Source organism: Ovis canadensis, chromosome X, assembly GCF_042477335.2.
Source record: "Ovis canadensis isolate MfBH-ARS-UI-01 breed Bighorn chromosome X, ARS-UI_OviCan_v2, whole genome shotgun sequence".
Classification (NCBI taxonomy): Eukaryota; Metazoa; Chordata; class Mammalia; order Artiodactyla; family Bovidae; genus Ovis; species Ovis canadensis.
The window spans coordinates 17685839-17700056 of NC_091727.1; the positions used below are offsets into that span (position 1 = coordinate 17685839).

General features: G+C 39.5%; 1 protein-coding gene and 1 pseudogene across 2 annotated transcripts in view; one reads left to right on the forward strand and one right to left on the reverse strand.

Moving 5' to 3' along the window:
* CDKL5 (cyclin dependent kinase like 5) overlaps nt 1–14218 on the forward strand; it is a 170443-nt gene that overhangs the window by 2035 nt on the left and 154190 nt on the right. The gene's annotated exons all lie outside the window — the stretch shown is intronic.
* Nucleotides 10538–11286, reverse strand: LOC138930166 (large ribosomal subunit protein uL30 pseudogene; annotated as a pseudogene).

A 14218-nucleotide genomic window follows, 5' to 3' on the forward strand; every position in this document is an offset into this window, starting at 1 on the left:
TGTATATATATATAGAAAGCACTTCAGTATTCTGATTTTGCTTATTTGGGAACTTTTCTGAGCCTAGTTTTTTGTTTTTGTTTTTTTTTTTTAATTTGGTATATTAAAAAAATAATTAGACATAAGCCTTCTTTCTCCAGAGAGGATTCCTTTTTTCTCCTGCTCAGACTTATAATTTATTCCTGATTGAGGGGCTTGTGGTAGGGGTTTTTTACCCCTTTATCTCAGGTTTTTTGATTTTTTTACTTATGCAAGTTCCCTGCGCTAAACGTGCCATTATTTTCATTGTAATTTTCTAGGAGTCATTTAAATCAGAGTGTGGCATCCACAGCATTCCCTGGGGTTTTAAAAGAAAAGGCTCCCATTGAGGGAAATTGCAGGGCCATCTCGCCCAGATGAGTAATAGAAGGTTGACTGATTGCGAATCAGATGTATTCTGTTCCAGATATGCTGCATTTAATGAGAACCAGATTTTACTTGGTATTTCTACTTTGAAGGTGCAGTATTGTTACATTGTAAACTGAAATACAGAGGTGGAGAAATCCCTTCAAGTATGCCTCCCCCCCCCACCCCCACCGCAGCCTCGCTTCATCACTGTGTCTGAATCTGCGAGAAACTCTTTCAACAATAGTTGCATTGTTGGAAATGACAGTGGCTTCTGTTGTAGAAATTTAACCTTTCATTATGATTTATGTTTCAATTTACTTTGTGATAGAAAATTCCATTGTATCTAAGAATATGGCTGTAGGAATTTGTAAGGAGGTGAGCAGAGAAAAGAAGCCTTCTTCAGTGTGTCTGTTAAAAATTCACCTTTTTAGCTTGATAACTTTGGTGGTTATCTCCTTTATTTCTAGTGGATATTAGCAAGTATGTTAACAAAGTATCAGTACTTCATTTTTGGCTGTTAGTGTGGCAATATGACTTTATCATGTAATAGATTGATGTCAGATAATAGCAGAAGGCATTTAAGAACAAATGAATCCACATACTTGAATTCCAAATGTGAGGGGAATCCTTTAGGTAACTGTTAATTTTAGTACAAGAATAGCAGAATTTGAAGTATTAAGTCACTTTTAAATAGAAAAGAGTGTTTACTCAGAACTTGAAATTCAGAAATTTAGATTCTAAAGTTTTAATTTTTGGCAACATTGAATTTCTTGATGGAGACAGAACCTCAAAGATTCTTTAATATCTGATGATGGAAGCAGTTGGGTCACATATTTCAACTTGAGAAAATAATGTAATTAAAAGATTATATTTTTCTGTTTGGAAGGGTTTTCCAATTTACTTTCAGTCTTAAACTCAACATTATAACTATTTTGTTGGAGATGCATCACTTTAGTGTTTGGATTTAAATTCTTGATCGTTTCTAGAATGTTTCCTTTCTATAGAACAGTGCTTGGAAGAGTGGATTATTCAAAGATGTGGCCTCATTTCTCATTCGCCTTTGTACAATTACTTCTTAATACTGCCGAGTGAACTTGGGTGCAATTCTGTCAGTGGGAAATGAAAGCTGTGAGTGAGGACCTTCCACCTGAAGAGTCTGATAACATTTAGAGAATTCCGATTTGGGAATTAACAGAAAATTATTTTTATGCATTAGGTTAAAGGACTTAGCCCATTTCAGGTCTTTGGAATTGATTGTCAGCATTTAGAAATAAGCTCTTAGAAACATTTGTGTCTGAGATAGTTCTAATTAGGATCAAATTTGGGGTGTGGTTTCTCTGTTCAGCAGTCTTCTCTATAATAATTAAATTCTAATATTCTATTTATTGAGCCTTACTGAATACTAGGTACTATGGCAAATATTTTTTTTGCATGGATATAGTAATATGTGTGTATGTGTGTTCTCATAACATTCCTATGAAGTAGATATTTTTCTTATATCCTGTGGTACACTTGACCAAATGGGCTGAGGGAGAGAAAATATTTTACCCAGATTACCCAGCTAGTCAGCAAAACTTCCATTGAAACCGGTCTGACTTGAAGGTGTGCTCTTCAAACCTATACTTTCTTCTTCTCTTGAGGAATCCGATTTCCCAAACATGTTTTGAGCTCCTGCTGCTCCTGGGTTGGTTACTCAAGGTATAAATATGCTTCCTGGAGTTCATAGGCTACATTGGCAAGGCTTTCTGACCTTTAGTCACATGGGAGGCTGGACTCAGGTCCATCAGTACTGATGGATTAGGACGACTACAAGTTCAGACTTTTCTCAGAGGGTTGTTAATTCTGTTTCTCATAAATGAAGGTTGTACATAATTCATGTTCCATTTTAACTTTTGACTGACTTTGATTAAATTTGCTATAGTAATAAAGGCTGTGAAGTTATTCTGTGAATTCAGTTTTGTGGTTTAGATACACTTTTTTTTTTGCCACTTTATTTTTTATTGAAGGATAATTGCTTAACAGAATTTTGTTGTTTCCTGTCAGACATCAACAAGAATCAGCCATAGATACACTTTTGAAGTAAAATGGCAGCCATTACAATCTGCAAATCGGTGTCTCTTCTGTAATTGTAATGATGTCAGTGAAACAAAATTTGGAGGTAAAGTCTACAGAGATATGTTATTGATGTTGCTTAACAGAATGTAGGAGTTGGAGTCTGAAAAAAATTTTTCTACTTGAAAGTAGAATTTTCTGTTAGTTAAAGCCTCATGATTTTGTGTGTGTGTGTGTGTGTGTGTGTGTGTGTGTGTGTGTGTGTTTAAGCAAGACCCATCCTTAAGAAAGCTACAGTTGCTTAGCTCAAAGGAACCCTCACAAGTCAATGTTAGGGAGGAAAGGGACTTACTTAACATCTTATTCTGTAATTGATGAGAATCACTTTTGCTGGTTATTAATGTTAGAAAGGACCTATGAATATTGTAGAACCTCAGGGCTGGAAATCACCTCAGCCAAAGCAGGAAGGACAGTTGTTCTACCAAGATGGAACCTACACAGAAACGTTGTGGATTTCTTTAGCAAGTACGGGTTTTGAATATGCATTTTAAATAGTTTATCAAGGTATACTTTACATACCATAAAATTCATGTTTTAAGAGTTTAAGAGTACCGTTCAATGATTTTTTTTTTTTAGATTTATGGAGTTGTATAACCATCACTGCAATCCAATTTTGGAACATTTCCATTACCCCAAAAAGATCTTGCCCACCAACGTGCATTTTTTTTAACCTTATTTACTCGCTTCCACCTAGGTCTTTTTATCATCAGGCACCGATAAACTAAATCATGTTGATTTTAAAAGATAACGTCTTTAAAATATATCTTCTTACATGTATTACAATTTCTTAGTACTTTTTGTATATTTAAAAGTTTTGCCTAAACATAATACATAGAAGAATATAAAAGGTAGTACTGCAAGTGCCAGCCATTATCTTGTCTTTGTGGTTTTGATTTGATTCTGTTTTGATCTTTTTTAAACCAGTAAATAAAATACAGCGCTCTTAGTGATATGTTGGAAAACAGGGATAAGAAATCAAGGTAAAAATAATATAATTTTTGTTGGGCAAGAAAACATTCCTTTAGGATTTAAGACCAAGGACAGAATAATTGGTTTGCTTGATTTTAAGCCAATAACCTTGTGCATTTTATTGTTTGAGCTCTAATCCCCCTTGAGAGATCCATGCCTACAGTGCATGCTGGAGAGCAGGCTTCATTAAATTCAGGTATGCAAACGCATTGTCTACTTTTTGCATTACTTCAGACTGGCTTGTTGAGGGATTTAGAAATAGTTTAACCTCCAAGCTAAAAGCAGCTAATACACTAGCTGCTTTTTCCTGCCTGCAGCGTTTTTGTTGTTGTTGTTGTTTTTTAAAGTTACCCTCAAGGATAGCCAGAAGAATTAAAGCTCCCTTGGGAACGAGTTGTACTGGAAGGGTGGAATTCTACCCCTTTGGTTCCCAGGTGCTCTCTTTGCTCCCTGTTTTGCACGTGTAGATGGACACTGCTGATAGGATAGCTTAGGAATGTTATTTTTTAGGTACGCATGATAGGGAAATGCAATGCTTTGGTTGTAGGTAAAGTGTTTTGGAAACAAACTTTCATTGCTTTTAGATGAACATTTCTCTATGGAAAGTGATCCTTCAATACCTCTTTGTGTGGTGGGTTGTGTTTGGATTTTAATAACAAACAGAAAGGACACAGCACTGCTCTGATAATAATAGTTTACTGTAAATTCAGTCATAACTGGCTTGAAATAATTTTACTTAAAAAAAAATACCTGTTTAATTGCTATGATTGTGGTATTCTGTTGTTACTTTGCATTCTTTACTAAGAGAAAGGCCTGATATCAAATATTAACAAATGAAGTGCTTTCTGACCTATTTGATTTAGAGGAAAGTAGTGATTTTGAAAGTAACAACTTTGGTTTCTGGAAGTTGGTTAACAAACATATGGATGAATACATTATTTTTTTTTGTTTAAGACTGCTTTAAATTATTTTAGATAAGTTGCAGTTTTAGATTTTGTACTATGCCTAAAGATTAGGTTCTTGGCAGCTTGTAAAATCATATTATAATAATCAGATTAAGTACACGCGCGCGCACACACACACACATACTTATGCGAGGAAGATAAAGCAAGTTAAAAAAGGTGATAAGTACCAGTTGAAGAAAACTTACTGACTTGGATTTGCCCCATTATGCTGATATTGGCCAAGAGTAGTAGAAACGATAGTTTTCTGATGAATAGAATCTTTGGGAGATTACTAAAGCTGGTTCAGGTATGACATATCCTCGAATTTATCCACATACTCTACCCTGGTTTTGTCAGTCACTAGTGGAGTGTTTTAGGGCTTCCCGGATGGCTCAGTAGTAAAGAACCTGCCTGCAATGCAGGAGATGTGGGTTTGATCCCTGGATCGGGAAGATTCCCTGGAGAAGGAAATGGCAACCCACTCTAGTATTCTTACCTGGGGAATCCCATGGACAGAGGTGCCTGCAGGGCTACAGTCTCTGGGATCACAAAAGAATTGGACACGACTGAGCAACTGAGCATGCACACACAGTGGGATGTTTGGAAAAGATTGAAGGCCGGAAGAGAAGGGGGCCACAGAGGATGAGATGGTTGGATGGTATCACCGACTCAACGCACATGAGTTTGAGCAAACTCCAGGAGATAGTGAAAGACAGGGAAACCTGGCATGCTGTTCATGGGGTCGCAAAGGGTCGGACATGACTTAGCAACTGAACAACAGCAACAATTTTTACTGGTAATATTACCATTAAAATTTGAGATTAGCATCGCAAAGGAAAAGAAAAGTTTTATTTTAATTGTTAATAATTTCAATAGGTGAGGTAGAACAAAAGCTAATTTTGTGCTAATTGGTGTTTCATAATTTATTATTTCTTTCTAAGGTGACCTGTCTTCATCCTGAGAATCTGCCCTTCATTTAGCAAATACTTAATGAGTATCTACTGTGTACCAAACTGTGATAGAGTGATGCATCAAAGGGAAGTAGGTCCTCGAGGAATCTATGGGCTTGAAATGGAGGCAGAGGAGAAGTACCAGGCACCAGCCGGGTAGGGGGATCTGCCATGTGGGGAGCAGGTAGGAAGGCCATGGTGAAGAGGTAACATTAAGTGGGACCTGAAGGATGAGAAGGGCATGGTTTAGTTGAGAAACTAAGTTTTCCTGGCAGAAAGTGCAAATGCCCTCAGGCAAGGTGAGAGCGAGAGGCTTTTGAAAAACTGAACCTTTTAAAGAACTGAAAGAAATCCAGAAAGGCTGGAAAGTGGAGAAGCAGGTGATGACGCAGAAGTAGACAGGGGCCCGGTTTTGAAAAGGCTTAGTAGGCCATCTGCTGGGGTTTTGAACTTGTCCTAAGCCTCCTGGGAAGCTATTGAAGGTTTTAAGTAGGGATGTGACAGGAAATGCCACAAAAAAACAAGAGTTTTAGTTCAATGGAACCATGATGATTTACCAAAAAGGTCATAATTGCTACAAGGTAAAATATTCTTTCCTCATCTCTTTAAAAATTTTGCAGCTGCTTTCTTCCATCGTCATCTGTGATACTCTTTTCATTGTTTTTATAGAAATTACCTTCAGTTTTCTAAAGGCTCCCCCTTTTCTTTTATCCTTCACCAGTCTGTTAACCTTATATAGGAATGTCATTTCTATTTATAACTGAGTTAAAATTTTTTTCTAACAGTTTTAGTTCTCTTCCATATTTAAACTTAAGACTCTGCTGGTTTTTTCCCCCCAGACATCTTTAATCTACTGAAGATTTTAATGAAACATTTTGCTAAATATCAACATTAAATTTGCTTTGTTCTTTTCTTTCCTCAAATACAATATTTTATGTCTAGTTTAATATTTTTCAGCACTTATGCTATTTCATATATAAGGAAATCTAATTCGAGCACCTCCAGTATATTTAGAGAATTTTATTAATAATATTTAGAAGCACTAATCTTTAGCAAGAATATCATTTTCAAATCTGGTTCACATTCTGTGGCTTTGCCATCTTTGATATTTAACTGGTCTCTGTTGAGCTTCTTATTTTCAAGTGAGCTTATATGTATAAAGTGCTCCACAGATTTTATTTTATATATCCTGATTTGTTTCTTTCTCCTTCTACAATATGTATCCCTACATGCTCAGCTCATTTTTGGAAATCTTCAACTATGCTAAGTTTTCCTTGCCTTGATGACTGAATAAGCATTCCTCCAGGGCTTCCTTGGTGTGAAGAGGTTAGTTTGTGACAGTATACAGTGCCATTGTGCGCTTCCCCTTCATGGATGCAAAGAATAACCACAGCATCGCCTTCTTCTTCAGATATTTCCTTTGAAATCTACATTGTGATGCAGTCTCTACTTTAGCTCGCTTTGGCCTTTCTGGATTATTTTATACCTGCTCTGTATTCTTTCCTTGTTGATTTTTTTCCCCCTCATGCTGGTAACCTGAAGAGTTTACAGTGGTTTTGTGTCATAACTATTTTCACTTCCTATCCAGCCCAGGACATTTATTTTTAAAGAGTTGCCTCATTTTAGAGTTTGATGTTTCTGTGCTGGTGGTTTCTTTGCCATCCACAGTGACTGCCCTCGATTTGGAGTTGTGCTTTCCAGTCTGTCCCTCTATGCACAGCTGGTAAAGGAAGGCCATACATGTCTTTCTTTGGCTGCCTTTACGATACTGTGATGATTTGGGTATCTTGGTGTCACTGTGTAGGCAACTGAAAGGGTATCAGCGTCATGGTAAGTGCTGGACATACAAAGCCAGGCTGTGGTGTTGTGCCCTTTTATGGAGTTTTAAGAACAGAGCTCCTCCTTTTATGGAGTTTTAAGTTTTATGGAGTTTTGCCCATTTAGATGGGGAAACACAGGGTGCTGTTACTCTAGGCCAGAAGAGGTGTGTTTAATGCAGACTTAAGGGAACTGAGAAAGGTAATGGCTCCTGTATATTTGTGAAGAGTCTTAGAGGAGGCCCAGAATGCCATGTAGAGGGAAGGGATTTTCTGGTAGACCATGTATTCAAAGACATTGATCTGAGAAAAGCAGATAAAGCTGGGTGAATAGCAAGAAATAACATGGATTTATATATTGCATGCCTTGCTTTGAAGCTTTGACCCCAGCTACATCCCAGAATCTTAGTTTTCTTTCTGTGTGGCCTTTTTTCTGTTCATTTTCACTTTCGCCTGAGAGTATACATGGGAAATACTAAAGCTGGAGTTTAAATAGGGCTGGGCCTTTGGTAAAATGGATAAGCAGATGGTATCGGTTTTCTACATGTAGGCTCCCTGGAGGCATGGAGTGTTGCCTGTTGTCGCCTCAGCATCTAGTGCATTGCCTGGCACAGAGGAAGTGCTCAGTAAATATTGCTCTTATGAAATTTGTTTCTTTTTCTGCCCCCCATCTCCTCCCGTCAGTGCTTTCTTCCTCGCTCAGTTGGTTTCTCTGTCAGGTACCTGTCTAGTGATCTTCCTCTGCTCACCCTATAGATGTGCTTGTCCTGTAGTCTAGTCACTTGTCTCGAACATAACTGTTATAATTGGGTCTGTGTTGGTGTGTACCTAAGTGCTAATGGCTCCCTCTGTGGGACTCCTCAAACTTCTGTCATCATTTACAGTATGGTAGATGAAGGGGAAGCAAGAGTTGACAACTGTAAGAATGACATTTCTTTCAATTTTTTCATGATTTGTTGTATGAATTCATAGAAGTGCTGAGTTCTGTTCCAAAATAAACCTCTGTGTGTGCAATGTTTGTTTGTATATATCTGTATTGTACCTTACTTAACATTAAGTAAAACCAACATTCAGTGAAGATGTTTGCTTATTTTATTATGTAGGTTCACCCCACTCCCCCATTGCTGCTTAGGTTCCTCAGATTGGAACGCTGGTTTTAAATGTGGTACCACATTGAAATAAAATGTTTGTCTTATAGGAAGGCTCTCTAGGATGCAATGACTTCACTGAAGGATCTACCATACAATAATAGTTGGTTAGTTAGGTGGAAAGTTTTTTTAAAAAATTATTAATTTATTTTCTTTTTAGCATGCCGTAGCTCAGATGGTAAAGAATCTGCCTGCAGTGTAGGAGACTCAGGTTTGATCTCTGGGTTCGGAAGATCCCTTGGAGAAGGGAATGGCTACCCACTCCAGTATTCTTGCCTGGAGATTTCCATGGATGGAGGAACCTGGCAGTCTATAGGCTGTAGACTGTAGGTCTGTGGGGTTGCAAAGAGTCGGACATGACTGAGTGACTGACACACACACAGTAGACTTTTAAATATCCTCTCTACATTTTGATAATTTTTCATATTATAGGTCCCACATTCTCAAGAAAACTCATCTCCAGTCTCTTTTACAGCTAGGGTACAAGCTTGTAACCTGGGCTTGACCAGTCGTTTAAACAGAGTGAGACTTGTATGTAAAGGTTAGCGTTTGTGAGGTAGCCATCATGTGTAGTTGAATTGCTGACCTGGTGGTCATGTTGACAGAGGTGCTTGCTGGTGGCAGAGCTAATGGATTTCAGTCTCAGTGGTATTGGTACTCGGTGGTGACAATAATTTTTTTGTTTGTTTTTATCTTACTATTCTCTGATCATCTAGGATTTGTGTTGTTTTTGTTTTTTGTTGTTCGTTCACTAAGTCATGTCCGACTCTTTGTGACCCCATGGACTGCAGCACGCCAGGCTTCCCTTCCTTCACTGTCTCCCAGAGTTGACTCAGACTCATCTCCATTGAGTGAGTGATGCCATCCAGCCATCTGATCCTCTGTTGCCCGCTTCTTCTCTTGCCTTCAATCTTTCCCAGCATCAGGTCTTTTCCAATGAGTCAGCTCTTTTCATCAGGTGGCCAAAGTATTGGAGCTTCAGCATCAGTCCTTCCAGTGAATATTCAGAGTTGATTTCCTTTAGAATGGACTGGTTGGATCTCCTTGCTGTCCAAAGGATTCTCAAGAGTCTTCTCCAGAACCACAGTTGGAAAGCATCCATTCTTCAGTGCTCAGTCTTTACTGTCACTTCTCGCATCTGTACATGACCACTGGAAAAACCATAGCTTTGACTGGACGGACCTTTGTTGGCAAAGTGATGTCTCTGCTTTTTAATATGTTATCTAGGTTTGTCAAGGCTTTCCTTCCAAGGAGCAAGTGTCTTTTAATTTCATCACTGCATTGACTGTCTGCAGTGATTTTGGAGCCCAAGAAAATAAAATCTGACAGTGTTTCCACTTTTTCCCCATCTGTTTGCCATGAAGTATTGGGACTGGATGCCATGATCTTAGTTTTGTGAATATTGAGTTGTAAGCCAGCATTTTCACTCTCTTCTTTCACCTTCATCAATAGGCTCTTTAGTTCCTCTTCACTTTCTGCCATTAAAGTGGTATCATCTGTATATCTAGGTTTTTGATACCTCTCCTGGCAAGAGACTTGTGTTAGGGATTTGTGTTACATATCTTATATTAACTTTGGAATATTTTCAGCCATGTTTCTTCAAGTATTTCTTTTGTCCCATTCTTTCTTCTTTTTCTGATTCCAGTTATATTAGAACCTATGTTGCACACTTCTTGAAAGTCCTGTTTGTTCTGTTCTTCACTTTCTTTTCTCTCAGTGTTTTTGGTTGGGGTAGTTTCTGCTGACTTACCTTCAACTTCACTGATTCTTTCCCTGGCTCAGTTAAGTTTACTAATGAGCCCGTTGAAGGCATTTTTTATTTCTCTCAACTGTATTTTTAATTTTTAGCACTTTCCTTTTATTCTTTCTTATAGTTTCCATTTATCTGCTGAGTTACCAATCCAATTTTGCGTGTTCTCCTTTTGGGTTAGAGCTCTAAACATGTTACTCATAGTATTTTAACTTTGATTCTAGGTATTTCCAACATCAGATTCTGTGTCTCGTTCTGAGTTCTGACATATTCTTTGTCTTTCCTGAGTGTTGTTTTTCCTCTGCTTTTTCTTATGACTTGTGATTTTTTTTTTTAAATTGTAAGCCTGACTTATTTTGTAGAACAGTGGAGACTGAGCTGCAGTTTTTTTTTTTTTCAGTTTGAAAGCAATCACTGTTTAATAACTGACCAGATTACAAAAATACTCATAGTAGATACTTTAGTTCATCCTTCTAATAATAGCCTATTGATCTGGCCTTCCCTGTTGCCAGCATCTCTACATTCTACAAAATGGTTGATCTTTTTCTTCATTCCACCTCATGGAGAAGATGATTTGAAGGGCCATGGAAAGTTGTTTGCTTCTTTGAAATGATTTTCAATAGTATGGGATCTCGTGAATCAGATCCTCCGTGCAGATGATGCCATATTTACCACGAGATTGAGCAGTCAATGCATTATCTGTCAGCACAGTTTAATTTTTGTTGATTTTTGTCATAACCATGCTTGTTGATCAATTCATTTACTTCAGGTTTGGGTACCCCTCCTATGCAACATATGGTTCCACAGTCCTCAGCATGTTAATTGAAGCCATGTTGAGCTTCACACAGGTGCCACTGAAGATCTGATGGAGGCAAAGAAGCTGGCACACCTTCCGGACCTTTGGGCTCACACCATTGATACCTCTGATCCTGATAACAAATGCCAGTTGGATTCCACGGGTGTGTAGAACTTGATGACTTTTCTTGTCATCCTAGCCATTCGAATCTCAGTTCTGTACATCTGCTTGTATTCCTTGTGATGGTGCTCAGCTTTTTCATAAATAAGCTTCCTCCTTGCCTTTCAAAGCATCTTCTGGGCATACTTCTTTCTCAGGCGCTTGTGCTTAAGCTCTGCAAAATTTTTTCGCTTTTTCTTAAGAGTTTTGGCACAGCAGGAACCTTTTTTTCGCTTCTCTTCTGCACCCTCCATTTTTCTAGCTGGAAAAGAGCTGAAGTGCATAATTTTTATGTCTGTAAATGGGCACATCTTTCCTTGTGTGAGGCCTTTGGTTCAGGGATTTGAGTTGATCTAGTTTGGAGTTGAACTTGTTTTAAGTTTGGTTGTTATTGTACTTCAGGCTTCAAATTCTTAGTTTGTGATTAGGGTGGGGGTTTTATTTTATTGAGTGTCAGATCTTACTTCAGAACTGTGACTTGGGTCTCCTTACGTGCTCTTGATCTTCTCTGGTCCCTCTGCTGGTAGTATTCTGCTGTTATGGGAAGTAGGTTAGCTTAGAGGTGGGGAGTGGTGGTGGGATGTGGCCTTTGTTCCGGTTAAACCTCTGGCTTGGGCTTGCAACACTGTCCCAAGGACGTGCCCTTCCCCTAGCTATTCTGTGGGCTCAGTGTATAGTCCTGCCCTTCTCCCAGGGTGTCCACCCCTTCCCTCAGTTGCAGCAAGTTTTAACCAGTGCTTTAAGGACAGAAGCACTGACAAAAATCCCCTACATACATTCTGAGAGCATGTTCGTAAGTCCAATTTGTTCATAAGTTCAACAGAGTTAGCCTGGGTACCCAGCTAACACAGTCGGCTTCATAGTACCATACTGTAATAGGTTTATAATACTTTTCACACACACAAAAAAACAAGCAAGCACAAAAAGTAAAGAAAATATTTAAAATCTTTCAGGAGAGTATCTTGAAGAGCACAGTAGTACAGTGCAGCAGCTGGGATACAGAGGCTGGCATCGAGTGCACACGGAAGGAGTTCCTGCCTGGAGGAGGGAGAGTAGGTGGGAGACGGCAGAGCTGAGGGATCGCCAGCAACGGGAGACCGAGGGCAGCTGCGGCTTTCACTCGTGCCTGATGGTGATGGAACACCATCTTTGAAGGAAGTTCACGTCTTTGAAGGAAGGAAACTTGGAAGATTCGTATGTAGGGAGCTTACTTTCACAAGTGAAGGTTTTTCTTCCCCAGTGGAGGTGTGAGGGCAGGATCTGGGTGGACATGTTGTTCCTGAGGGACTGCTGCATTCCCCTTCCCCCAAGTCTGCGTCACAGTGGGCACTGCACAGTGGGCACATCACCAAGGGCTCTTTGGGGGGAGGGGTTGGTGGGGGAAGACCTTGCAGAATGCTGGGGTCACCCCAATTTCAGTGGCCTCCATTGGTTTCAAAATGTTCCTTCAGCGAGCCTCATTAGGCTTTTTGTCACTTTGCTGTTTGTTCTGGCTGAATTCCTCTCGTCAGTGGCCACCTGGAGTCGACCCCAAGTGAGCACAAGGTTGTCTCCTCTCTCCTTGCAGGCTCTTTCTCTCTCTCCGAAGATTTTGAGCCAGTTGGTTGTTTTGTGATGGGTTTCAAGAAAGTCATGACTTTGAAATTAGTGCAGCTCTTTTTTATTGTGAGGGCAGGCAGCTATGTTCTTCCAGCTTTCCTATTCCAGGGTGGAAGACAGAAGTTTCAGTTCAGTTCAGTCGCTCAGTCGTGTCTGACTCTTTGCAACCCCGTGAATCGCAGCACACCAGGCCTCCCTGTCCATCACCAACTCCCGGAGTTCACTCAGACTCGTGTCCATCCAGTCAGTGATGCCATCCAGCCATCTCATCCTCTGTCGTCCCCTTCTCCTCCTGCCCCCAATCCCTCCCAGCATCAGAGTCTTTTCCAGTGAGTCAACTCTTCGCATGAGGTGGCCAAAGTACTGGAGTTTCCGCTTCAGCATCATTCCTTCCAAAGAAATCCCAGGGTTGATCTCCTTCAGAATGGACTGGTTGGATCTCCTTGCAGTCCAAGGGACTCTCAAGAGTCTTCTCCAACACCACAGTTCAAAAGCATCAATTCTTCGGTGCTCAGCTTTCTTCACAGTCCAACTCTCACATCCATACATGACCACTGGAAAAACCATAGCCTTGACTAGATGGACCTTTGTTGCAAAGTAATGTCTCTGCTTTTCAACATGCTGTCTAGGTTGGTCGTAACTTTTCTTCCCAGGAGTAAGCGTCTTTTAATTTCATGGCTGCAGTCACCATCTGCAGTGATTTTGGAGCCCCCAAAAATAAAGTCTGACACTGTTTCCACTGTTTCCCCATCTATTTCCCATGAAGTGATGGGACCGGATGCCATGATCTTCGTTTTCTGAATGTTGAGCTTTAAGCCAACTTTTTCACTCTCCTCTTTCACTTTCATCAAGAGGCTTTTTAGTTCCTCTTCACTTTCTGCCATAAGGATGGTGTCATATGCATGTCTGAGGTTATTGATATTTCTCCTGGCAATCCTGATTCCGGCTTGTGCTTCTTCCAGTCCAGCGTTTCTCATGATGTACTCTGCATAGAAGTTAAATAAGCAGGGTGACAATATACAGCCTTGACGTACTCCTTTTCCTATTTGGAACCAGTCTGTTGTTCCATGTCCAGTTCTAACTGTTGCTTCCTGACCTGCATACAGATTTCTCAAGAGACAGGTCAGGTGGTCTGGTATTTCCATCTCTATCAGAATTTTCCACAGTTTATTGTGATCCATACAGTCAAAGGCTTTGGCATAGTCAATAAAGCAGAAATAGATGTTTTTCTGGAACTCTCTTGCTTTTTCCATGATGCAACGGATGTTGGCAATTTGATCTCTGGTTCCTCTGCCTTTTCTAAAACCTTACAATTCACTAATTTCTGTTTAGCTGTGTCCAGTCTACTGGTTGATACATTTATTGAGAATTTTCACTGAAAACATTTGACTGTATTTTTAAATGTAAGAGTTTCTGTGTTTTCTTTCAAATCTGCTTCTTAATTTTCATCAGGACTTTTTCTTGTCTTTTCTTTGAACATTTAAAAATATAGTTATGTTTGTTTCCTTTGGATTATTTTCTGAGCTGTAGTTCTTGAGGAATGAAATCTCCCATTTGTTTCCCCTCCAAGTTTTGCTTATTTCTTTG